Genomic DNA, 22,771 nt, shown 5'->3' with positions numbered 1-22,771 from the left:
CTCACATGGGCTTATATGGTTGTCTTTTTGGAAAAGTGCAGTGAGTTTTTTTCTTGCTATAGCCACTTATGGCCTAAGATGTGTGTTTTTTTTGTTCACACTATCTTTCTCACTATGTAGATGGACAAGCAACATGTGGTCAGGATGGCCGAGTGGTCTAAGGCGCTGCGTTAAGGCCGCAGTCTCTCCTGGAGGTGTGGGTTTGAATCCCACTTCTGACAAAACTTTAAGTCCATTTTGTCTCTGCGTTCCTTCAGAATCTCAGCTAAAAATTGGCAGTGCATATAATATCTGAATAAGTACCAAACTTCAGTTTCAACTGCAAATGAATTTGCCCAATTCTGTCTTCAAGCTCTTATAATATTCTTCTAGCACTAGTGGTGTTTTATGTGTTTTTGGGGGGTGCCTAAAAAATCCCTTTTATTGAAGAAATGGCTTACATTCAGTCTTGTGATATTTTTGGTTTCCAATAAGTAGATTTTTAATTTTATGTAACCTCATTTTCCAATGATCCATTCAAGAGATGTTTCCACTAAGAAATGAAGAGCAAGTGGAAAGAGCACAAATGATAGAGCGAGTGAGTGAGATGGGGTGTTGAGGAAGGAGAGAATGAAACAAAGACAGAGTGAGTGAACGGCAGGTAGGCATAGAAGAGGAGACTAGAAGTGAAAGTGACTTGCTTTTCCCTGCTCTTGACCTCCCACCCATCTCAAACCAATCACAAACATACCTTCTATGCAACGTTGGTATGCAGAACTTCACTCCTCAGCCAGTGAGGGTGAGTCCCAAGCCAGGGGCTAGAGAGTAAAAGAATGGATGTGCTCAGACGTTCCTTGCTAGGGACAGTTGATCTGAAACAAGGCCTGCTCTCTTGTTTCCAGCAAGGATCTAGAAATTCTGCATGAATGTGCAAGGCACATTGACAGCATAAATTTGCATAAACTGCCCCACCTTCTGCCTTCCTACTTCCTGAGCAGTAGTTGTTTGTGTATAGAGAGAAAGGTCGCAGGCAAGGTAATTTTGTGAGTAGGATACAGAACCCTAAATAGCTGGTGAGAGGTATAAGTTATTCTAAAAGCATAAAAACAGTACACCTGTGAAATGAAATGCTTTCATATGTGATCTTCTGTGTTTATTGTCCTGTGCAAAAAGTTGCACCTTGTGTTTGAAGGTTGAAATTATTTCAAGCTTGCATGGACGCAGAAATTTCTGAGTGACTTTTATACATTTCTTAGGACTCTTCACTGTCAGGATGGCCGAGTGGTCTAAGGCGCTGTGTTTAGGCTGCTGTCTCCTCTGGAGGCGTGGGTTCGAATCCTACTTCTGAAATGACTTTTGGAGATATAATCTTCTTCATCAGGATAACATCTGATGGAAGTTGCTTCTGTTCGTCTTCACCTGGGACGTTATTCTGTCCTCGTCTAGTCAAGAGAGCTTGGGTTTCTCATATATTTCTGTTGTACAAAGTCTTGCTGATAAAGTGCAATCCTTACCAAATGAGCTTATGACCCATGTAAGAGCTCATCTAGAAGAGTCATTCTCTTGTATTCCCTGGCCAGACAGGCCATACAAATTTGGAAGAATGCCAAGCACCTGGTAGACAGCTGGACTCCAGCACACTTACAGCAATTTCCTCAGGGCAGTGATCAGGGGCTGCTTAGATTTGCGAATTCCACCCTATGTTGTGACATTGAGATCCCTTGTTGAATTTGCTTTAGTCAGCCAAGATGTGGCTATTGACTCAATTTCAAAGCAGCTTTGGGCCGTTCAAGTGGCTGGTGAATAGCACTTTCTCTTTGTACTCATTAAAGGTCTAAAGAGTTCTTCATAGGTACTGCTCTGTATGGATTGTTCAAAGATCTGTTGGAAATGCTTATAATGGGATAAATAAATTGAGGGCATGCCTTTTCGGTACCCCACTTGCATGGCTGTCTGGCTTGTGGAAGGTGCTGCAAATGCAAGTCAGGATGGCCGAGTGGTCTAAGGCGCTGCGTTCAGGTCGCAGTCTCTTCTGGAGGCGTGGGTTCAAATCCCACTTTTGACAAACTTTTAGTTTAATCTTCTTTTTTCTTGAGGGAGAAAATCAGATCATTTCACTCACATGGGCTTATATGGTTGTCTTTTTGGAAAAGTGCAGTGAGTTTTTTTCTTGCTATAGCCACTCATGGCCTAAGATGTGTGTTTTTTTTGTTCACACTATCTTTCTCGCTATGTAGATGAACAAGCAACATGTGGTCAGGATGGCTGAGTGGTCTAAGGTGCTGCGTTAAGGCTGCAGTCTCTCCTGGAGGCGTGGGTTCGAATCCCACTTCTGACAAAACGTTAAGTCCATTTTGTCTCTGCGTTCCTTCAGAATCTCAGCTAAAAATTGGCAGTGCATATAATATCTGAATAAGTACCAAACTTCAGTTTCAACGGCAAATGAATTTGCCCAATTCTGTCTTCAAGCTCTTATAATATTCTTCTAGCACTAGTGGTGTTTTATGTGTTTTTTGGGGGGTGCCTAAAAAATCCCTTTTATTGAAGACATGGCTTACATTCAGTCTTGTGATATTTTTGGTTTCCAATAAGTAGATTTTTAATTTTATGTAACCTCATTTTCTAATGATCCATTCAAGAGATGTTTCCACTATGAAATGAAGAGCAAGGGGAAAGAGCACAAATGATAGAGCGAGTGAGTGAGATGGGGTGTTGAGGAAGGAGAGAATGAAACAAAGACAGAGTGAGTGAACGGCAGGTAGGCATAGAAGAGGAGACTAGAAGTGAAAGTGACTTGCTTTTCCCTGCTCTTGACCTCCCACCCATCTCAAACCAATCACAAACATACCTTCTATGCAACGTTGGTATGCAGAACTTCACTCCTCAGCCAGTGAGGGTGAGTCCCAAGCCAGGGGCTGGAGAGCAAAAGAATGGATGTGCTCAGACGTTCCTTGCTAGGGACAGTTGATCTGAAACAAGGCCTGCTCTCTTGTTTCCAGCAAGGATCTAGAAATTCTGCATGAATCTGCAAGGCACATTGACAGCATAAATTTGCATAAGCTGCCCACCTTCTGCCTTCCTACTTCCTGAGCAGTAGTTGTTTGTGTATAAAGAGAGAGGTCGCAGGCAAGATAATTTTGTGAGTAGGATACAGAACCCTAAATAGCTGGTGAGAGGTATAAGTTATTCTAAAAGCATAAAAACAGTACACCTGTGAAATGAAATGCTTTCATATGTGATCTTCTGTGTTTATTGTCCTGTGCAAAAAGTTGCACCTTGTGTTTGAAGGTTGAAATTATTTCAAGCTTGCATGGACGCAGAAATTTCTGAGTGACTTTTATACATTTCTTAGGACTCTTCACTGTCAGGATGTCCGAGTTGTCTAAGGCGCAGTGTTTAGGCTGCAGTCTCCTCTGGAGGCGTGGGTTCGAATCCAACTTCTGAAATGACTTTTGGAGATATAATCTTCTTCATCAGGAAGTCTTGCTGATAAAGTGCAATCCTTACCAAATGAGCTTAGGACCCATGTAAGAGCTCATCTAGAAGAGTCATGCTCTTGTATTCCCTGGCCAGACAGGCCATGCAAATTTGGAAGAATGCCAAGCACCTGGTAGACAGCTGTACTCCAGCACACTTACAGCAATGTCCTCAGGGCTGTGATCAGGGGCTGCTTAGATTTGCGTATTCCACCCTATGTTGTGACATTGAGCTCCCTTGTTGAATTTGCTTTAGTCAGCCAAGATGTGGCTGTTGACTCAATTTCAAAGCAGCTTTGGGCCGTTCAAGTGGCTGGTGAATAGCACTTTCTCTTTGTACGCTTTAAAGGTCTAAAGAGTTCTTCATAGGTACTGCTCTGTATGGATTGTTCAAAGATCTGTTGGAAATGCTTATAATGGGATAAATAAATTGAGGGCATGCCTTTTCGGTACCAAACTTGCATGGCTGTCTGGCTTGTGGAAGGTGCTGGAAATGCAAGTCAAGATGGCCGAGTGGTCTAAGGCGCTGCATTCAGGTCGCAGTCTCTTCTGGAGGCGTGGGTTCAAATCCCACTTCTGACAAACCTGTGTTTAATCTTCTTTTTTCTTGAGGGAGAAAATCAGATCATTTCCCTCACATGGGCTTATATGGTTGTCTTTTTGGAAAAGTGCAGTGAGTTTTTTTCTTTCTATAGCCACTTATGGCCTAAGATGTGTGTTTTTTTTGTTCACACTATCTTTCTCACTATGTAGATGGACAAGCAACATGTGGTCAGGATGGCCGAGTGGTCTAAGGCGCTGCGTTAAGGCCGCAGTCTCTCCTGGAGGCGTGGGTTCGAATGCCACTTCTGACAAAACTTTAAGTCCATTTTGTCTCTGCGTTCCTTCAGAATCTCAGGTAAAAATTGGCAGTGCATATAATATCTGAATAAGTACCAAACTTCAGTTTCAACTGCAAATGAATTTGCCCAATTCTGTCTTCAAGCTCTTATAATATTCTTCTAGCACTAGTGGTGTTTTATGTGTTTTTTGGGGGGTGCCTAAAAAATCCCTTTTATTGAAGAAATGGCTTACATTCAGTCTTGTGATATTTTTGGTTTCCAATAAGTAGATTTTAAATTTTATGTAACCTCATTTTCCAATGATCCATTCAAGTGATGTTTCCACTATGAAATGAAGAGCAAGGGGAAAGAACACAAATGATAGAGCGAGTGAGTGAGATGGGATGTTGAGGAAGGAGAGAATGAAACAAAGACAGAGTGAGTGAACGGCAGGTAGGCATAGAAGAGGAGACTAGAAGTGAAAGTGACTTGCTTTTCCCTGCTCTTGACCTCCCACCCATCTCAAACCAATCACAAACATACCTTCTATGCAACGTTGGTATGCAGAACTTCACTCCTCAGCCAGTGAGGGTGAGTCCCAAGCCAGGGGCTAGAGAGCAAAAGAATGGATGTGCTCAGACGTTCCTTGCTAGGGACAGTTGATCTGAAACAAGGCCTGCTCTCTTGTTTCCAGCAAGGGTCTAGAAATTCTGCATGAATGTGCAAGGCACATTGACAGCATAAATTTGCATAAACTGCCCCACCTTCTGCCTTCCTACTTCCTGAGCAGTAGTTGTTTGTGTATAGAGAGAAAGGTCGCAGGCAAGGTAATTTTGTGAGTAGGATACAGAACCCTAAATAGCTGGTGAGAGGTATAAGTTATTCTAAAAGCATAAAAACAGTACACCTGTGAAATGAAATGCTTTCATATGTGATCTTCTGTGTTTATTGTCCTGTGCAAAAAGTTGCACCTTGTGTTTGAAGGTTGAAATTATTTCAAGCTTGCATGGACGCAGAAATTTCTGAGTGACTTTTATACATTTTTTAGGACTCTTCACTGTCAGGATGGCCGAGTGGTCTAAGGCGCTGTGTTTAGACTGCAGTCTCCTCTGGAGGCGTGGGTTCGAATCCCACTTCTGAAATGACTTTTGGAGATATAATCTTCTTCATCAGGATAACATCTGATGGAAGTTGCATCTGTTCGTCTTCACCTGGGACGTTATTCCGTCCTCGTCTAGTCAAGAGAGCTTGGGTTTCTCACATATTTCTGTTGTACAAAGCCTTGCTGATAAAGTGCAATCCTTACCAAATGAGCTTAGGACCCATGTAAGAGCTCATCTAGAAGAGTCATGCTCTTGTATTCCCTGGCCAGACAGGCCATGCAAATTTGGAAGAATGCCAAGCACCTGCTAGACAGCTGTACTCCAGCACACTTACAGCAATGTCCTCAGGGCTGTGATCAGGGGCTGCTTAGATTTGCGTATTCCACCCTATGTTGTGACATTGAGCTCCCTTGTTGAATTTGCTTTAGTCAGCCAAGATGTGGCTGTTGACTCAATTTCAAAGCAGCTTTGGGCCGTTCAAGTGGCTGGTGAATAGCACTTTCTCTTTGTACGGTTTAAAGGTCTAAAGAGTTCTTCATAGGTACTGCTCTGTATGGATTGTTCAAAGATCTGTTGGAAATGCTTATAATGGGATAAATAAATTGAGGGCATGCCTTTTCGGTACTAAACTTGCATGGCTGTCTGGCTTGTGGAAGGTGCTGCAAATGCAAGTCAGGATGGCCGAGTGGTCTAAGGCGCTGCGTTCAGGTAGCAGTCTCTTCTGGAGGCGTGGGTTCAAATCTCACTTCTGACAAACCTGTGTTTAATCTTCTTTTTTCTTGAGGGAGAAAATCAGATCATTTCCCTCACATGGGCTTATATGGTTGTCTTTTTGGAAAAGTGCAGTGAGTTTTTTTCTTGCTATAGCCACTTATGGCCTAAGATGTGTGTTTTTTTTGTTCACACTATCTTTCTCACTATGTAGATGGACAAGCAACATGTGGTTAGGATGGCCGAGTGGTCTAAGGCGCTGCGTTAAGGCCGCAGTCTCTCCTGGAGACGTGGGTTCGAATCCCACTTCTGACAAAACTTTAAGTCCATTTTGTCTCTGCGTTCCTTCAGAATCTCAGCTAAAAATTGGCAGTGCATATAATATCTGAATAAGTACCAATCTTCAGTTTCAACTGCAAATGAATTTGCCCAATTCTGTCTTCAAGCTCTTATAATATTCTTCTAGCACTAGTGGTGTTTTATGTGTTTTTTGGGGGGTGCCTAAAAAATCCCTTTTATTGAAGAAATGGCTTACATTCAGTCTTGTGATATTTTTGGTTTCCAATAAGTAGATTTTTAATTTTATGTAACCTCATTTTCTAATGATCCATTCAAGAGATGTTTCCACTATGAAATGAAGAGCAAGGGGAAAGAGCACAAATGATAGAGCGAGTGAGTGAGATGGGGTGTTGAGGAAGGAGAGAATGAAACAAAGACAGAGTGAGTGAACGGCAGGTAGGCATAGAAGAGGAGACTAGAAGTGAAAGTGACTTGCTTTTCCCTGCTCTTGACCTCCCACCCATCTCAAACCAATCACAAACATACCTTCTATGCAACGTTGGTATGCAGAACTTCACTCCTCAGCCAGTGAGGGTGAGTCCCAAGCCAGGGGCTAGAGAGCAAAAGAATGGATGTGCTCAGACGTTCCTTGCTAGGGACAGTTGATCTGAAACAAGGCCTGCTCTCTTGTTTCCAGCAAGGATCTAGAAATTCTGCATGAATGTGCAAGGCACATTGACAGCATAAATTTGCATAAACTGCCCCACCTTCTGCCTTCCTACTTCCTGAGCAGTAGTTGTTTGTGTATAGAGAGAAAGGTCGCAGGCAAAGTAATTTTGTGAGTAGGATACAGAACCCTAAATAGCTGGTGAGAGGTATAAGTTATTCTAACAGCATAAAAACAGTACACCTGTGAAATGAAATGCTTTCATATGTGATCTTCTGTGTTTATTGTCCTGTGCAAAAAGTTGCACCTTGTGTTTGAAGGTTGAAATTATTTCAAGCTTGCATGGACGCAGAAATTTCTGAGTGACTTTTATACATTTCTTAGGACTCTTCACTGTCAGGATGGCCGAGTGGTCTAAGGCGCTGTGTTTAAGCCGCAGTCTCCTCTGGAGGCGTGGGTTCGAATCCCACTTCTGAAATGACTTTTGGAGATATAATCTTCTTCATCAGGTTAACATCTGATGGAAGTTGCTTCTGTTCGTCTTCACCTGGGACGTTATTCTGTCCTTGTCTAGTCAAGAGAGCTTGGGTTTCTCATATATTCCTGTTGTACAAAGTCTTGCTGATAAAGTGCAATCCTTACCAAATCAGCTTATGACCCATGTAAGAGCTCATCTAGAAGAGTCATTCTCTTGTATTCCCTGGCCAGACAGGCCATACAAATTTGGAAGAATGCCAAGCACCTGGTAGACAGCTGGACTCCAGCACACTTACAGCAATTTCCTCAGGGCAGTGATCAGGGGCTACTTAGATTTGCGAATTCCACCCTATGTTGTGACATTGAGATCCCTTGTTGAATTTGCTTTAGTCAGCCAAGATGTGGCTATTGACTCAATTTCAAAGCAGCTTTGGGCCGTTCAAGTGGCTGGTGAATAGCACTTTCTCTTTGTACGCTTTAAAGGTCTAAAGAGTTCTTCATAGGTACTGCTCTGTATGGATTGTTCAAAGATCTGTTGGAAATGCTTATAATGGGATAAATAAATTGAGGGCATGCCTTTTCGGTACCAAACTTGCATGGCTGTCTGGCTTGTGGAAGGTGCTGCAAATGCAAGTCAGGATGGCCGAGTGGTCTAAGGCGCTGTGTTCAGGTCGCAGTCTCTTCTGGAGGCGTGGGTTCAAATCCCACTTCTGACAAACCTGTGTTTAATCTTCTTTTTGCTTGAGGGAGAAAATCAGATCATTTCCCTCACATGGGCTTATATGGTTGTCTTTTTGGAAAAGTGCAGTGAGTTTTTTTCTTGCTATAGCCACTTATGGCCTAAGATGTGTGTTTTTTTTGTTCACACTATCTTTCTCACTATGTAGATGGACAAGTAACATGTGGTCAGGATGGCCGAGTGGTCTAAGGCGCTGCGTTAAGGCCGCAGTCTCTCCTGGAGGCGTGGGTTCGAATGCCACTTCTGACAAAACTTTAAGTCCATTTTGTCTCTGCGTTCCTTCAGAATCTCAGCTAAAAATTGGCAGTGCATATAATATCTGAATAAGTACCAAACTTCAGTTTCAACTGCAAATGAATTTGCCCAATTCTGTCTTCAAGCTCTTATAATATTCTTCTAGCACTAGTGGTGTTTTATGTGTTTTTTGGGGGGTGCCTAAAAAATCCCTTTTATTGAAGAAATGGCTTACATTCAGTCTTGTGATATTTTTGGTTTCCAATAAGTAGATTTTTAATTTTATGTAACCTCATTTTCTAATGATCCATTCAAGAGATGTTTCCACTATGAAATGAAGAGCAAGGGGAAAGAGCACAAATGATAGAGCGAGTGAGTGAGATGGGGTGTTGAGGAAGGAGAGAATGAAACAAAGACAGAGTGAGTGAACAGCAGGTAGGCATAGAAGAGGAGACTAGAAGTGAAAGTGACTTGCTTTTCCTTGCTCTTGACCTCCCACCCATCTCAAACCAATCACAAACATACCTTCTATGCAACGTTGGTATGCAGAACTTCACTCCTCAGCCAGTGAGGGTGAGTCCCAAGCCAGGGGCTAGAGAGCAAAAGAATGGATGTGCTCAGACGTTCCTTGCTAGGGACAGTTGATCTGAAACAAGGCCTGCTCTCTTGTTTCCAGCAAGGATCTAGAAATTCTGCATGAATGTGCAAGGCACATTGACAGCATAAATTTGCATAAACTGCCCCACCTTCTGCCTTCCTACTTCCTGAGCAGTAGTTGTTTGTGTATAGAGAGAAAGGTCGCAGGCAAGGTAATTATGTGAGTAGGATACAGAACCCTAAATAGCTGGTGAGAGGTATAAGTTATTCTAAAAGCATAAAAACAGTACACCTGTGAAATGAAATGCTTTCATATGTGATCTTCTGTGTTTATTGTCCTGTGCAAAAAGTTGCACCTTGTGTTTGAAGGTTGAAATTATTTCAAGCTTGCATGGACGCAGAAATTTCTGAGTGACTTTTATACATTTCTTAGGACTCTTCACTGTCAGGATGGCCGAGTGGTCTAAGGCGCTGTGTTTAGGCCGCAGTCTCCTCTGGAGGTGTGGGTTCGAATCCCACTTCTGAAATGACTTTTGGAGATATAATCTTCTTCATCAGGATAACATCTGATGGAAGTTGCTTCTGTTCGTCTTCACCTGGGACGTTATTCTGTTCTCGTCTAGTCAAGAGAGCTTGGGTTTCTCATATATTTCTGTTGTACAAAGTCTTGCTGATAAAGTGCAATCCTTACCAAATGAGCTTATGACCCATGTAAGAGCTCATCTAGAAGAGTCATTCTCTTGTATTCCCTGGCCAGACAGGCAATACAAATTTGGAAGCATGCCAAGCAACTGGTAGACAGCTGGACTCCAGCACACTTACAGCAATTTCTTCAGGGCAGTGATCAGGGGCTGCTTAGATTTGCGAATTCCACCCTATGTTGTGACATTGAGATCCCTTGTTGAATTTGCTTTAGTCAGCCAAGATGTGGCTATTGACTCAATTTCAATGCAGCTTTTTGCCGTTCAAGTGGCTGGTGAATAGCACTTTCTCTTTGTACTCATTAGTACTGCTCTGTATGGATTGTTCAAAGATCTTTTGGAAATGCTTATAATGGGATAAATAAATTGAGGGCATGCCTTTTCGGTACCCCACTTGCATGGCTGTCTGGCTTGTGGAAGGTGCTGCAAATGCAAGTCAGGATGGCCGAGTGGTCTAAGGCGCTGCGTTCAGGTCGCAGTCTCTTCTGGAGGCGTTGGTTCAAATCCCACTTCTGACAAGCCTTTGTTTAATCTTCTTTTTCCTTGAGGGAGAAAATCAGATCATTTCCCTCACATGGGCTTATATGGTTGTCTTTTTGGAAAAGTGCAGTGAGTTTTTTTCTTGCTATAGCCACTCATGGCCTAAGATGTGTGTTTTTTTTGTTCACACTATCTTTCTCACTATGTAGATGAGCAAGCAACATGTGGTCAGGATGGCCGAGTGGTCTAAGGCGCTGCGTTAAGGCCGCAGTCTCTTCTGGAGGCGTGGGTTCGAATCCCACTTCTGACAAAACTTTAAGTCCATTTTGTCTCTGCGTTCCTTCAGAATCTCAGCTAAAAATTGGCAGTGCATATAATATCTGAATAAGTACCAAACTTCAGTTTCAACTGCAAATGAATTTGCCCAATTCTGTCTTCAAGCTCGTATAATATTCTTCTAGCACTAGTGGTGTTTTATGTGTTTTTTGGGGGGTGCCTAAAAAATCCCTTTTATTGAAGAAATGGCTTACATTCAGTCTTGTGATATTTTTGGTTTCCAATAAGTAGATTTTTAATTTTATGTAACCTCATTTTCTAATGATCCATTCAAGAGATGTTTCCACTATGAAATGTAGAGCAAGGGGAAAGAGTACAAATGATAGACCCAGTGAGTGAGATGGGGTGTTGAGGAAGGAGAGAATGAAACAAAGACAGAGTGAGTGAACGGCAGGTAGGCATAGAAGAGGAGACTAGAAGTGAAGGTGACTTGCTTTTCCCTGCTCTTGACCTCCCACCCATCTCAAACCAATCACAAACATACCTTCTATGCAACGTTGGTATGCAGAACTTCACTCCTCAGCCAGTGAGGGTGAGTCCCAAGCCAGGGGCTAGAGAGCAAAGGAATGGATGTGCTCAGACGTTCCTTGCTAGGGACAGTTGATCTGAAACAAGGCCTGCTCTCTTGTTTCCAGCAAGGATCTAGAAATTCTGCATGAATCTGCAAGCCACATTGACAGTATAAATTTGCATAAAGTGGCCCACCTTCTGCCTTCCTACTTCCTGAGCAGTAGTTGTTTGTGTATAAAGAGAGAGGTCGCAGGCAAGATAATTTTGTGAGTAGGATACAGAACCCTATATAGCTGGTGAGAGGTATAAGTTATTCTAAAAGCATAAAAACAGTACACCTGTGAAATGAAATGCTTTCATATGTGATCTTCTGTGTTTATTGTCCTGTGCAAAAAGTTGCACCTTGTGTTTGAAGGTTGAAATTATTTCAAGCTTGCATGGACGCAGAAATTTCTGAGTGACTTTTATACATTTCTTAGGACTCTTCACTGTCAGGATGGCCGAGTGGTCTAAGGCGCTGTGTTTAGGCTGCAGTCTTCTCTGGAGGCGTGGTTCGAATCCCACTTCTGAAATGACTTTTGGAGATATAATCTTCTTCATCAGGATAACATCTGATGGAAGTTGCATCTGTTCGTCTTCACCTGGGACGTTATTCCATCCTCGTCTAGTCAAGAGAGCTTGGGTTTCTCATATATTTCTGTTGTACAAAGTCTTGCTGATAAAGTGCAATCCTTACCAAATGAGCTTAGGACCCATGTAAGAGCTCATCTAGAAGAGTCATGCTCTTGTATTCCCTGGCCAGACAGGCCATGCAAATTTGGAAGAATGCCAAGCACCTGGTAGACAGCTGTACTCCAGCACACTTACAGCAATGTCCTCAGGGCTGTGATCAGGGGCTGCTTAGATTTGCGTATTCCACCCTATGTTGTGACATTGAGCTCCCTTGTTAAATTTGCTTTAGTCAGCCAAGATGTGACTGTTGACTCAATTTCAAAGCAGCTTTGGGCCGTTCAAGTGGCTGGTGAATAGCACTTTCTCTTTGTACGCTTTAAAGGTCTAAAGAGTTCTTCATAGGTACTGCTCTGTATGGATTGTTCAAAGATCTGTTGGAAATGCTTATAATGGGATAAATAAATTGAGGGCATGCCTTTTCGGTAGCAAACTTGCATGGCTGTCTGGCTTGTGGAAGGTGCTGCAAATGCAAGTCAGGATGGCCGAGTGGTCTAAGGCGCTGCGTTCAGGTCGCAGTCTCTTCTGGAGGAGTGGGTTCAAATCCCACTTTTGACAAACCTGTGTTTAATCTTCTTTTTTCTTGATGGAGAAAATCAGATCATTTCCCTCACATGGGCTTATATGGTTGTCTTTTTGGAAAAGTGCAGTGAGTTTTTTTCCTGCTATAGCCACTTATGGCCTAAGATGTGTGTTTTTTTTTCACACTATCTTTCTCACTATGTAGATGGACAAGCAACATGTGGTCAGGATGGCCGAGTGGTCTAAGGCGCTGTGTTAAGGCTGCAGTCTCTCCTGGAGGCGTGGGTTCGAATCCCACTTCTGACAAAACTTTAAGTCCATTTTGTCTCTGCGTTCCTTCAGAATCTCAGCTAAAAATTGGCAGTGCATAAAATATCTGAATAAGTACCAAACTTCAGTTTCAACTGCAAATGAATTTGCCAAATTCTGTCTTCAAGCTCTTATATTATTCTTCTAGCACTAGTGGTGTTTTATGTGTTTTTTGGGGGGTGCCTAAAAAATCCCTTTTATTGAAGAAATGGCTTACATTCAGTCTTGTGATATTTTTGGTTTCCAATAAGTAGATTTTTAATTTTATGTAACCTCATTTTCTAATGATCCATTCAAGAGATGTTTCCACTATGAAATGAAGAGCAAGGGGAAAGAGCACAAATGATAGAGCGAGGGAGTGAGATGGGGTGTTGAGGAAGGAGAGAATGAAACAAAGACAGAGTGAGTGAACGGCAGGTAGGCATAGAAGAGGAGACTAGAAGTGAAAGTGACTTGCTTTTCCCTGCTCTTGACCTCCCACCCATCTCAAACCAATCACAAACATACCTTCTATGCAACGTTGGTATGCAGAACTTCACTCCTCAGCCAGTGAGGGTGAGTCCCAAGCCAGGGGCTAGAGAGCAAAAGAATGGATGTGCTCAGACGTTCCTTGCTAGGGACAGTTGATCTGAAACAAGGCCTGCTCTCTTGTTTCCAGCAAGGATCTAGAAATTCTGCATGAATGTGCAAGGCACATTGACAGCATAAATTTGCATAAACTGCCCCACCTTCTGCCTTCCTACTTCCTGAGCAGTAGTTGTTTGTGTATAGAGAGAAAGGTCGCAGGCAAGGTAATTTTGTGAGTAGGATACAGAACCCTAAATAGCTGGTGAGAGGTATAAGTTATTCTAAAAGCATAAAAACAGTACACCTGTGAAATGAAATGCTTTCATATGTGATCTTCTGTGTTTATTGTCCTGTGCAAAAAGTTGCACCTTGTGTTTGAAGGTTGAAATTATTTCAAGCTTGCATGGACGCAGAAATTTCTGAGTGACTTTTATACATTTCTTAGGACTCTTCACTGTCAGGATGGCCGAGTGGTCTAAGGCGCTGTGTTTAGGCCGCAGTCTCCTCTGGAGGCATGGGTTCGAATCCCACTTCTGAAATGACTTTTGGAGATATAATCTTCTTCATCAGGATAACATCTGATGGAAGTTGCTTCTGTTCGTCTTCACCTGGGACGTTATTCTGTCCTCGTCTAGTCAAGAGAGCTTGGGTTTCTCATATATTTCTGTTGTACAAAGTCTTGCTGATAAAGTGCAATCCTTACCAAATGAGCTTATGACCCATGTAAGAGCTCATCTAGAAGAGTCATTCTCTTGTATTCCCTGGCCAGACAGGCCATACAAATTTGGAAGAATGCCAAGCACCTGGTAGACAGCTGGACTCCAGCACACTTACAGCAATTTCCTCAGGGCAGTGATCAGGGGCTGCTTAGATTCGCGAATTCCACCCTATGTTGTGACATTGAGATCCCTTGTTGAATTTGCTTTAGTCAGCCAAGATGTGGCTATTGACTCAATTTCAAAGCAGCTTTGGGCCGTTCAAGTGGCTGGTGAATAGCACTTTCTCTTTGTACTCATTAAAGGTCTAAAGAGTTCTTCATAGGTACTGCTCTGTATGGATTGTTCAAAGATCTGTTGGAAATGCTTATAATGGGATAAATAAATTGAGGGCATGCCTTTTCGGTACCCCACTTGCATGGCTGTCTGGCTTGTGGAAGGTGCTGCAAATGCAAGTCAGGATGGCCGAGTGGTCTAAGGCGCTGCGGTCAGGTCGCAGTCTCTTCTGGAGGCGTGGGTTCGAATCCCACTTCTGACAAAACTTTAAGTCCATTTTGTCTCTGCGTTCCTTCAGAATCTCAGCTAAAAATTGGCAGTGCATATAATATCTGAATAAGTACCAAACTTCAGTTTCAACTGCAAATGAATTTGCCCAATTCTGTCCTCAAGCTCGTATAATATTCTTCTAGCACTAGTGGTGTTTTATGTGTTTTTTGGGGGGTGCCTAAAAAATCCCTTTTATTGAAGAAATGGCTTACATTCAGTTTTGTGATATTTTTGGTTTCCAATAAGTAGATTTTTAATTTTATGTAACCTCATTTTCTAATGATCCATTCAAGAGATGTTTCCACTATGAAATGAAGAGCAAGGGGAAAGAGCACAAATGATAGAGCCAGTGAGTGAGATGGGGTGTTGAGGAAGGAGAGAATGAAACAAAGACAGAGTGAGAGAACGGCAGGTAGGCATAGAAGAGGAGACTAGAAGTGAAGGTGACTTGCTTTTCCCTGCTCTTGACCTCACACCCATCTCAAACCAATCACAAACATACCTTCTATGCAACGTTGGTATGCAGAACTTCACTCCTCAGCCAGTGAGGGTGAGTCCCAAGCCAGGGGCTAGAGAGCAAAAGAATGGATGTGCTCAGACGTTCCTTGCTAGGGACAGTTGATCTGAAACAAGGCCTGCTCTCTTGTTTCCAGCAAGGATCTAGAAATTCTGCATGAATCTGCAAGGCACATTGACAGCATAAATTTGCATAAACTGCCCCACCTTCTGCCTTCCTACTTCCTGAGCAGTAGTTGTTTGTGTATAAAGAGAGAGGTCGCAGGCAAGATAATTTTGTGAGTAGGATACAGAACCCTAAATAGCTGGTGAGAGTTATAAGTTATTCTAAAAGCATAAAAACAGTACACCTGTGAAATGAAATGCTTTCATATGTGATCTTCTGTGTTTATTGTCCTGTGCAAAAAGTTGCACCTTGTGTTTGAAGGTTGAAATTATTTCAAGCTTGCATGGACACAGAAATTTATGAGTGACTTTTATACATTTCTTAGGACTCTTCACTGTCAGGATGGCCGAGTGGTCTAAGGCGCTGTGTTTAGGCTGCAGTCTCCTCTGGAGGCGTGGGTTCGAATCCCACTTCTGAAATGACTTTTGGAGATATAATCTTCTTCATCAGGATAACATCTGATGGAAGTTGCATCTGTTCGTCTTCACCTGGGACGTTATTCCGTCCTCGTCTAGTCAAGAGAGCTTGGGTTTCTCATATATTTCTGTTGTACAAAGTCTTGCTGATAAAGTGCAATCCTTACCAAATGAGCTTAGGACCCATGTAAGAGCTCATCTAGAAGAGTCATGCTCTTGTATTCCCTGGCCAGACAGGCCATGCAAATTTGGAAGAATGCCAAGCACCTGGTAGACAGCTGTACTCCAGCACACTTACAGCAATGTCCTCAGGGCTGTGATCAGCGGCTGCTTAGATTTGCGTATTCCACCCTATGTTGTGACATTGAGCTCCCTTGTTGAATTTGCTTTAGTCAGCCAAGATGTGGCTGTTGACTCAATTTCAAAGCAGCTTTGGGCCGTTCAAGTGGCTGGTGAATAGCACTTTCTCTTTGTACGCTTTAAAGGTCTAAAGAGTTCTTCATAGGTACTGCTCTGTATGGATTGTTCAAAGATCTGTTGGAAATGCTTATAATGGGATAAATAAATTGAGGGCATGCCTTTTTGGTACCAAACTTGCATGGCTGTCTGGCTTGTGGAAGGTGCTGGAAATGCAAGTCAAGATGGCCGAGTGGTCTAAGGCGCTGCATTCAGGTCGCAGTCTCTTCTGGAGGCGTGGGTTCAAATCCCACTTCTGACAAACCTGTGTTTAATCTTCTTTTTTCTTGAGGGAGAAAATCAGATCATTTCCCTCACATGGGCTTATATGGTTGTCTTTTTGGAAAAGTGCAGTGAGTTTTTTTCTTTCTATAGCCACTTATGGCCTAAGATGTGTGTTTTTTTTGTTCACACTATCTTTCTCGCTATGTAGATGAACAAGCAACATGTGGTCAGGATGGCCGAGTGGTCTAAGGCGCTGTGTTAAGGCCGCAGTCTCTCCTGGAGGCGTGGGTTCGAATCCCACTTCTGACAAAACTTTAAGTCCATTTTGTCTCTGCGTTCCTTCAGAATCTCAGCTAAAAATTGGCAGTGCATAAAATATCTGAATAAGTACCAAACTTCAGTTTCAACTGCAAATGAATTTGCCCAATTCTGTCTTCAAGCTCTTATATTATTCTTCTAGCACTAGTGGTGTTTTATGTGTTTTTTGGGGGGTGCCTAAAAAATCCCTTTTATTGAAGAAATGGCTTACATTCAGTCTTGTGATATTTTTGGTTTCCAATAAGTAGATTTTTAATTTTATGTAACCTCATTTTCTAATGATCCATTCAAGAGATGTTTCCACTATGAAATGAAGAGCAAGGGGAAAGAGCACAAATGATAGAGCGAGTGAGTGAGATGGGGTGTTGAGGAAGGAGAGAATGAAACAAAGACAGAGTGAGTGAACGGCAGGTAGGCATAGAAGAGGAGACTAGAAGTGAAAGTGACTTGCTTTTCCCTGCTCTTGACCTCCCACCCATCTCAAACCAATCACAAACATACCTTCTATGCAACGTTGGTATGCAGAACTTCACTCCTCAGCCAGTGAGGGTGAGTCCCAAGCCAGGGGCTAGAGAGCAAAAGAATGGATGTGCTCAGACGTTCCTTGCTAGGGACAGTTGATCTGAAACAAGGCCTGCTCTCTTGTTTCCAGCAAGGATCTAGAAATTCTGCATGAATGTGCAAGGCACATTGACAGCATAAATTTGCATAAACTGCCCCACCTTCTGCCTTCCTACTTCCTGAGCAGTAGTTGTTTGTGTATAGAGAGAAAGGTCGCAGGCAAGGTAATTTTGTGAGTAGGATACAGAACCCTAAATAGCTGGTGAGAGGTATAAGTTATTCTAAAAGCATAAAAACAGTACACCTGTGAAATGAAATGCTTTCATATGTGATCTTCTGTGTTTATTGTCCTGTGCAAAAAGTTGCACCTTGTGTTTGAAGGTTGAAATTATTTCAAGCTTGCATGGACGCAGAAATTTCTGAGTGACTTTTATACATTTCTTAGGACTCTTCACTGTCAGGATGGCCGAGTGGTCTAAGGCGCTGTGTTTAGGCCGCAGTCTCCTCTGGAGGCATGGGTTCGAATCCCACTTCTGAAATGACTTTTGGAGATATAATCTTCTTCATCAGGATAACATCTGATGGAAGTTGCTTCTGTTCGTCTTCACCTGGGACGTTATTCTGTCCTCGTCTAGTCAAGAGAGCTTGGGTTTCTCATATATTTCTGTTGTACAAAGTCTTGCTGATAAAGTGCAATCCTTACCAAATGAGCTTATGACCCATGTAAGAGCTCATCTAGAAGAGTCATTCTCTTGTATTCCCTGGCCAGACAGGCCATACAAATTTGGAAGAATGCCAAGCACCTGGTAGACAGCTGGACTCCAGCACACTTACAGCAATTTCCTCAGGGCAGTGATCAGGGGCTGCTTAGATTCGCGAATTCCACCCTATGTTGTGACATTGAGATCCCTTGTTGAATTTGCTTTAGTCAGCCAAGATGTGGCTATTGACTCAATTTCAAAGCAGCTTTGGGCCGTTCAAGTGGCTGGTGAATAGCACTTTCTCTTTGTACTCATTAAAGGTCTAAAGAGTTCTTCATAGGTACTGCTCTGTATGGATTGTTCAAAGATCTGTTGGAAATGCTTATAATGGGATAAATAAATTGAGGGCATGCCTTTTCGGTACCCCACTTGCATGGCTGTCTGGCTTGTGGAAGGTGCTGCAAATGCAAGTCAGGATGGCCGAGTGGTCTAAGGCGCTGCGGTCAGGTCGCAGTCTCTTCTGGAGGCGTGGGTTCGAATCCCACTTCTGACAAAACTTTAAGTCCATTTTGTCTCTGCGTTCCTTCAGAATCTCAGCTAAAAATTGGCAGTGCATATAATATCTGAATAAGTACCAAACTTCAGTTTCAACTGCAAATGAATTTGCCCAATTCTGTCCTCAAGCTCGTATAATATTCTTCTAGCACTAGTGGTGTTTTATGTGTTTTTTGGGGGGTGCCTAAAAAATCCCTTTTATTGAAGAAATGGCTTACATTCAGTTTTGTGATATTTTTGGTTTCCAATAAGTAGATTTTTAATTTTATGTAACCTCATTTTCTAATGATCCATTCAAGAGATGTTTCCACTATGAAATGAAGAGCAAGGGGAAAGAGCACAAATGATAGAGCCAGTGAGTGAGATGGGGTGTTGAGGAAGGAGAGAATGAAACAAAGACAGAGTGAGAGAACGGCAGGTAGGCATAGAAGAGGAGACTAGAAGTGAAGGTGACTTGCTTTTCCCTGCTCTTGACCTCACACCCATCTCAAACCAATCACAAACATACCTTCTATGCAACGTTGGTATGCAGAACTTCACTCCTCAGCCAGTGAGGGTGAGTCCCAAGCCAGGGGCTAGAGAGCAAAAGAATGGATGTGCTCAGACGTTCCTTGCTAGGGACAGTTGATCTGAAACAAGGCCTGCTCTCTTGTTTCCAGCAAGGATCTAGAAATTCTGCATGAATCTGCAAGGCACATTGACAGCATAAATTTGCATAAACTGCCCCACCTTCTGCCTTCCTACTTCCTGAGCAGTAGTTGTTTGTGTATAAAGAGAGAGGTCGCAGGCAAGATAATTTTGTGAGTAGGATACAGAACCCTAAATAGCTGGTGAGAGTTATAAGTTATTCTAAAAGCATAAAAACAGTACACCTGTGAAATGAAATGCTTTCATATGTGATCTTCTGTGTTTATTGTCCTGTGCAAAAAGTTGCACCTTGTGTTTGAAGGTTGAAATTATTTCAAGCTTGCATGGACACAGAAATTTATGAGTGACTTTTATACATTTCTTAGGACTCTTCACTGTCAGGATGGCCGAGTGGTCTAAGGCGCTGTGTTTAGGCTGCAGTCTCCTCTGGAGGCGTGGGTTCGAATCCCACTTCTGAAATGACTTTTGGAGATATAATCTTCTTCATCAGGATAACATCTGATGGAAGTTGCATCTGTTCGTCTTCACCTGGGACGTTATTCCGTCCTCGTCTAGTCAAGAGAGCTTGGGTTTCTCATATATTTCTGTTGTACAAAGTCTTGCTGATAAAGTGCAATCCTTACCAAATGAGCTTAGGACCCATGTAAGAGCTCATCTAGAAGAGTCATGCTCTTGTATTCCCTGGCCAGACAGGCCATGCAAATTTGGAAGAATGCCAAGCACCTGGTAGACAGCTGTACTCCAGCACACTTACAGCAATGTCCTCAGGGCTGTGATCAGCGGCTGCTTAGATTTGCGTATTCCACCCTATGTTGTGACATTGAGCTCCCTTGTTGAATTTGCTTTAGTCAGCCAAGATGTGGCTGTTGACTCAATTTCAAAGCAGCTTTGGGCCGTTCAAGTGGCTGGTGAATAGCACTTTCTCTTTGTACGCTTTAAAGGTCTAAAGAGTTCTTCATAGGTACTGCTCTGTATGGATTGTTCAAAGATCTGTTGGAAATGCTTATAATGGGATAAATAAATTGAGGGCATGCCTTTTTGGTACCAAACTTGCATGGCTGTCTGGCTTGTGGAAGGTGCTGGAAATGCAAGTCAAGATGGCCGAGTGGTCTAAGGCGCTGCATTCAGGTCGCAGTCTCTTCTGGAGGCGTGGGTTCAAATCCCACTTCTGACAAACCTGTGTTTAATCTTCTTTTTTCTTGAGGGAGAAAATCAGATCATTTCCCTCACATGGGCTTATATGGTTGTCTTTTTGGAAAAGTGCAGTGAGTTTTTTTCTTTCTATAGCCACTTATGGCCTAAGATGTGTGTTTTTTTTGTTCACACTATCTTTCTCGCTATGTAGATGAACAAGCAACATGTGGTCAGGATGGCCGAGTGGTCTAAGGCGCTGTGTTAAGGCCGCAGTCTCTCCTGGAGGCGTGGGTTCGAATCCCACTTCTGACAAAACTTTAAGTCCATTTTGTCTCTGCGTTCCTTCAGAATCTCAGCTAAAAATTGGCAGTGCATAAAATATCTGAATAAGTACCAAACTTCAGTTTCAACTGCAAATGAATTTGCCCAATTCTGTCTTCAAGCTCTTATATTATTCTTCTAGCACTAGTGGTGTTTTATGTGTTTTTTGGGGGGTGCCTAAAAAATCCCTTTTATTGAAGAAATGGCTTACATTCAGTCTTGTGATATTTTTGGTTTCCAATAAGTAGATTTTTAATTTTATGTAACCTCATTTTCTAATGATCCATTCAAGAGATGTTTCCACTATGAAATGAAGAGCAAGGGGAAAGAGCACAAATGATAGAGCGAGTGAGTGAGATGGGGTGTTGAGGAAGGAGAGAATGAAACAAAGACAGAGTGAGTGAACGGCAGGTAGGCATAGAAGAGGAGACTAGAAGTGAAAGTGACTTGCTTTTCCCTGCTCTTGACCTCCCACCCATCTCAAACCAATCACAAACATACCTTCTATGCAACGTTGGTATGCAGAACTTCACTCCTCAGCCAGTGAGGGTGAGTCCCAAGCCAGGGGCTAGAGAGCAAAAGAATGGATGTGCTCAGACGTTCCTTGCTAGGGACAGTTGATCTGAAACAAGGCCTGCTCTCTTGTTTCCAGCAAGGATCTAGAAATTCTGCATGAATGTGCAAGGCACATTGACAGCATAAATTTGCATAAACTGCCCCACCTTCTGCCTTCCTACTTCCTGAGCAGTAGTTGTTTGTGTATAGAGAGAAAGGTCGCAGGCAAGGTAATTTTGTGAGTAGGATACAGAACCCTAAATAGCTGGTGAGAGGTATAAGTTATTCTAAAAGCATAAAAACAGTACACCTGTGAAATGAAATGCTTTCATATGTGATCTTCTGTGTTTATTGTCCTGTGCAAAAAGTTGCACCTTGTGTTTGAAGGTTGAAATTATTTCAAGCTTGCATGGACGCAGAAATTTCTGAGTGACTTTTATACATTTCTTAGGACTCTTCACTGTCAGGATGGCCGAGTGGTCTAAGGCGCTGTGTTTAGGCCGCAGTCTCCTCTGGAGGCATGGGTTCGAATCCCACTTCTGAAATGACTTTTGGAGATATAATCTTCTTCATCAGGATAACATCTGATGGAAGTTGCTTCTGTTCGTCTTCACCTGGGACGTTATTCTGTCCTCGTCTAGTCAAGAGAGCTTGGGTTTCTCATATATTTCTGTTGTACAAAGTCTTGCTGATAAAGTGCAATCCTTACCAAATGAGCTTATGACCCATGTAAGAGCTCATCTAGAAGAGTCATTCTCTTGTATTCCCTGGCCAGACAGGCCATACAAATTTGGAAGAATGCCAAGCACCTGGTAGACAGCTGGACTCCAGCACACTTACAGCAATTTCCTCAGGGCAGTGATCAGGGGCTGCTTAGATTCGCGAATTCCACCCTATGTTGTGACATTGAGATCCCTTGTTGAATTTGCTTTAGTCAGCCAAGATGTGGCTATTGACTCAATTTCAAAGCAGCTTTGGGCCGTTCAAGTGGCTGGTGAATAGCACTTTCTCTTTGTACTCATTAAAGGTCTAAAGAGTTCTTCATAGGTACTGCTCTGTATGGATTGTTCAAAGATCTGTTGGAAATGCTTATAATGGGATAAATAAATTGAGGGCATGCCTTTTCGGTACCCCACTTGCATGGCTGTCTGGCTTGTGGAAGGTGCTGCAAATGCAAGTCAGGATGGCCGAGTGGTCTAAGGCGCTGCGGTCAGGTCGCAGTCTCTTCTGGAGGCGTGGGTTCGAATCCCACTTCTGACAAAACTTTAAGTCCATTTTGTCTCTGCGTTCCTTCAGAATCTCAGCTAAAAATTGGCAGTGCATATAATATCTGAATAAGTACCAAACTTCAGTTTCAACTGCAAATGAATTTGCCCAATTCTGTCCTCAAGCTCGTATAATATTCTTCTAGCACTAGTGGTGTTTTATGTGTTTTTTGGGGGGTGCCTAAAAAATCCCTTTTATTGAAGAAATGGCTTACATTCAGTTTTGTGATATTTTTGGTTTCCAATAAGTAGATTTTTAATTTTATGTAACCTCATTTTCTAATGATCCATTCAAGAGATGTTTCCACTATGAAATGAAGAGCAAGGGGAAAGAGCACAAATGATAGAGCCAGTGAGTGAGATGGGGTGTTGAGGAAGGAGAGAATGAAACAAAGACAGAGTGAGAGAACGGCAGGTAGGCATAGAAGAGGAGAC

At 42.6% G+C, this 22,771-nt stretch overlaps 24 non-coding genes across 24 annotated transcripts; all 24 read left to right on the top strand.

Annotated features, from left to right (window-relative positions):
* The first annotated feature begins 138 nt into the window (after positions 1-138).
* On the top strand, positions 139-221 carry TRNAL-AAG (transfer RNA leucine (anticodon AAG)). The gene has a single exon. It is a non-coding gene; the product is annotated as a tRNA-Leu (tRNA).
* Positions 222-1,961: 1,740 nt separating this feature from the next.
* Positions 1,962-2,044, top strand: TRNAL-CAG (transfer RNA leucine (anticodon CAG)). Its single transcript has one exon. It is a non-coding gene; the product is annotated as a tRNA-Leu (tRNA).
* A 190-nt stretch (positions 2,045-2,234) lies between these two features.
* On the top strand, positions 2,235-2,317 carry TRNAL-AAG (transfer RNA leucine (anticodon AAG)). The gene has a single exon. It is a non-coding gene; the product is annotated as a tRNA-Leu (tRNA).
* A 1,909-nt stretch (positions 2,318-4,226) lies between these two features.
* On the top strand, positions 4,227-4,309 carry TRNAL-AAG (transfer RNA leucine (anticodon AAG)). The gene has a single exon. It is a non-coding gene; the product is annotated as a tRNA-Leu (tRNA).
* A 1,026-nt stretch (positions 4,310-5,335) lies between these two features.
* On the top strand, positions 5,336-5,418 carry TRNAL-UAG (transfer RNA leucine (anticodon UAG)). The gene has a single exon. It is a non-coding gene; the product is annotated as a tRNA-Leu (tRNA).
* A 904-nt stretch (positions 5,419-6,322) lies between these two features.
* Positions 6,323-6,405, top strand: TRNAL-AAG (transfer RNA leucine (anticodon AAG)). The gene has a single exon. It is a non-coding gene; the product is annotated as a tRNA-Leu (tRNA).
* Positions 6,406-7,431: 1,026 nt separating this feature from the next.
* Positions 7,432-7,514, top strand: TRNAL-UAA (transfer RNA leucine (anticodon UAA)). Its single transcript has one exon. It is a non-coding gene; the product is annotated as a tRNA-Leu (tRNA).
* A 632-nt stretch (positions 7,515-8,146) lies between these two features.
* TRNAL-CAG (transfer RNA leucine (anticodon CAG)) lies at positions 8,147-8,229 on the top strand. The gene has a single exon. It is a non-coding gene; the product is annotated as a tRNA-Leu (tRNA).
* Positions 8,230-8,418: 189 nt separating this feature from the next.
* Positions 8,419-8,501, top strand: TRNAL-AAG (transfer RNA leucine (anticodon AAG)). Its single transcript has one exon. It is a non-coding gene; the product is annotated as a tRNA-Leu (tRNA).
* Positions 8,502-9,527: 1,026 nt separating this feature from the next.
* On the top strand, positions 9,528-9,610 carry TRNAL-UAG (transfer RNA leucine (anticodon UAG)). The gene has a single exon. It is a non-coding gene; the product is annotated as a tRNA-Leu (tRNA).
* Positions 9,611-10,219: 609 nt separating this feature from the next.
* Positions 10,220-10,302, top strand: TRNAL-CAG (transfer RNA leucine (anticodon CAG)). The gene has a single exon. It is a non-coding gene; the product is annotated as a tRNA-Leu (tRNA).
* A 189-nt stretch (positions 10,303-10,491) lies between these two features.
* On the top strand, positions 10,492-10,574 carry TRNAL-AAG (transfer RNA leucine (anticodon AAG)). Its single transcript has one exon. It is a non-coding gene; the product is annotated as a tRNA-Leu (tRNA).
* A 1,740-nt stretch (positions 10,575-12,314) lies between these two features.
* TRNAL-CAG (transfer RNA leucine (anticodon CAG)) lies at positions 12,315-12,397 on the top strand. Its single transcript has one exon. It is a non-coding gene; the product is annotated as a tRNA-Leu (tRNA).
* A 187-nt stretch (positions 12,398-12,584) lies between these two features.
* On the top strand, positions 12,585-12,667 carry TRNAL-AAG (transfer RNA leucine (anticodon AAG)). The gene has a single exon. It is a non-coding gene; the product is annotated as a tRNA-Leu (tRNA).
* A 1,026-nt stretch (positions 12,668-13,693) lies between these two features.
* Positions 13,694-13,776, top strand: TRNAL-UAG (transfer RNA leucine (anticodon UAG)). The gene has a single exon. It is a non-coding gene; the product is annotated as a tRNA-Leu (tRNA).
* Positions 13,777-14,408: 632 nt separating this feature from the next.
* On the top strand, positions 14,409-14,491 carry TRNAL-CAG (transfer RNA leucine (anticodon CAG)). The gene has a single exon. It is a non-coding gene; the product is annotated as a tRNA-Leu (tRNA).
* A 1,026-nt stretch (positions 14,492-15,517) lies between these two features.
* On the top strand, positions 15,518-15,600 carry TRNAL-UAG (transfer RNA leucine (anticodon UAG)). Its single transcript has one exon. It is a non-coding gene; the product is annotated as a tRNA-Leu (tRNA).
* A 904-nt stretch (positions 15,601-16,504) lies between these two features.
* Positions 16,505-16,587, top strand: TRNAL-AAG (transfer RNA leucine (anticodon AAG)). The gene has a single exon. It is a non-coding gene; the product is annotated as a tRNA-Leu (tRNA).
* A 1,026-nt stretch (positions 16,588-17,613) lies between these two features.
* On the top strand, positions 17,614-17,696 carry TRNAL-UAG (transfer RNA leucine (anticodon UAG)). The gene has a single exon. It is a non-coding gene; the product is annotated as a tRNA-Leu (tRNA).
* A 632-nt stretch (positions 17,697-18,328) lies between these two features.
* Positions 18,329-18,411, top strand: TRNAL-CAG (transfer RNA leucine (anticodon CAG)). The gene has a single exon. It is a non-coding gene; the product is annotated as a tRNA-Leu (tRNA).
* A 1,026-nt stretch (positions 18,412-19,437) lies between these two features.
* TRNAL-UAG (transfer RNA leucine (anticodon UAG)) lies at positions 19,438-19,520 on the top strand. Its single transcript has one exon. It is a non-coding gene; the product is annotated as a tRNA-Leu (tRNA).
* Positions 19,521-20,424: 904 nt separating this feature from the next.
* On the top strand, positions 20,425-20,507 carry TRNAL-AAG (transfer RNA leucine (anticodon AAG)). Its single transcript has one exon. It is a non-coding gene; the product is annotated as a tRNA-Leu (tRNA).
* Positions 20,508-21,533: 1,026 nt separating this feature from the next.
* On the top strand, positions 21,534-21,616 carry TRNAL-UAG (transfer RNA leucine (anticodon UAG)). Its single transcript has one exon. It is a non-coding gene; the product is annotated as a tRNA-Leu (tRNA).
* Positions 21,617-22,248: 632 nt separating this feature from the next.
* Positions 22,249-22,331, top strand: TRNAL-CAG (transfer RNA leucine (anticodon CAG)). The gene has a single exon. It is a non-coding gene; the product is annotated as a tRNA-Leu (tRNA).
* The last annotated feature ends 440 nt before the right edge of the window (positions 22,332-22,771 follow it).

This window comes from Lissotriton helveticus, chromosome 8, assembly GCF_964261635.1.
Source record: "Lissotriton helveticus chromosome 8, aLisHel1.1, whole genome shotgun sequence".
Classification (NCBI taxonomy): domain Eukaryota; kingdom Metazoa; phylum Chordata; class Amphibia; order Caudata; family Salamandridae; genus Lissotriton; species Lissotriton helveticus.
The sequence above is the reverse complement of the archived record's forward strand: the minus strand, read 5'-3'. Positions and strand labels throughout refer to the sequence as shown.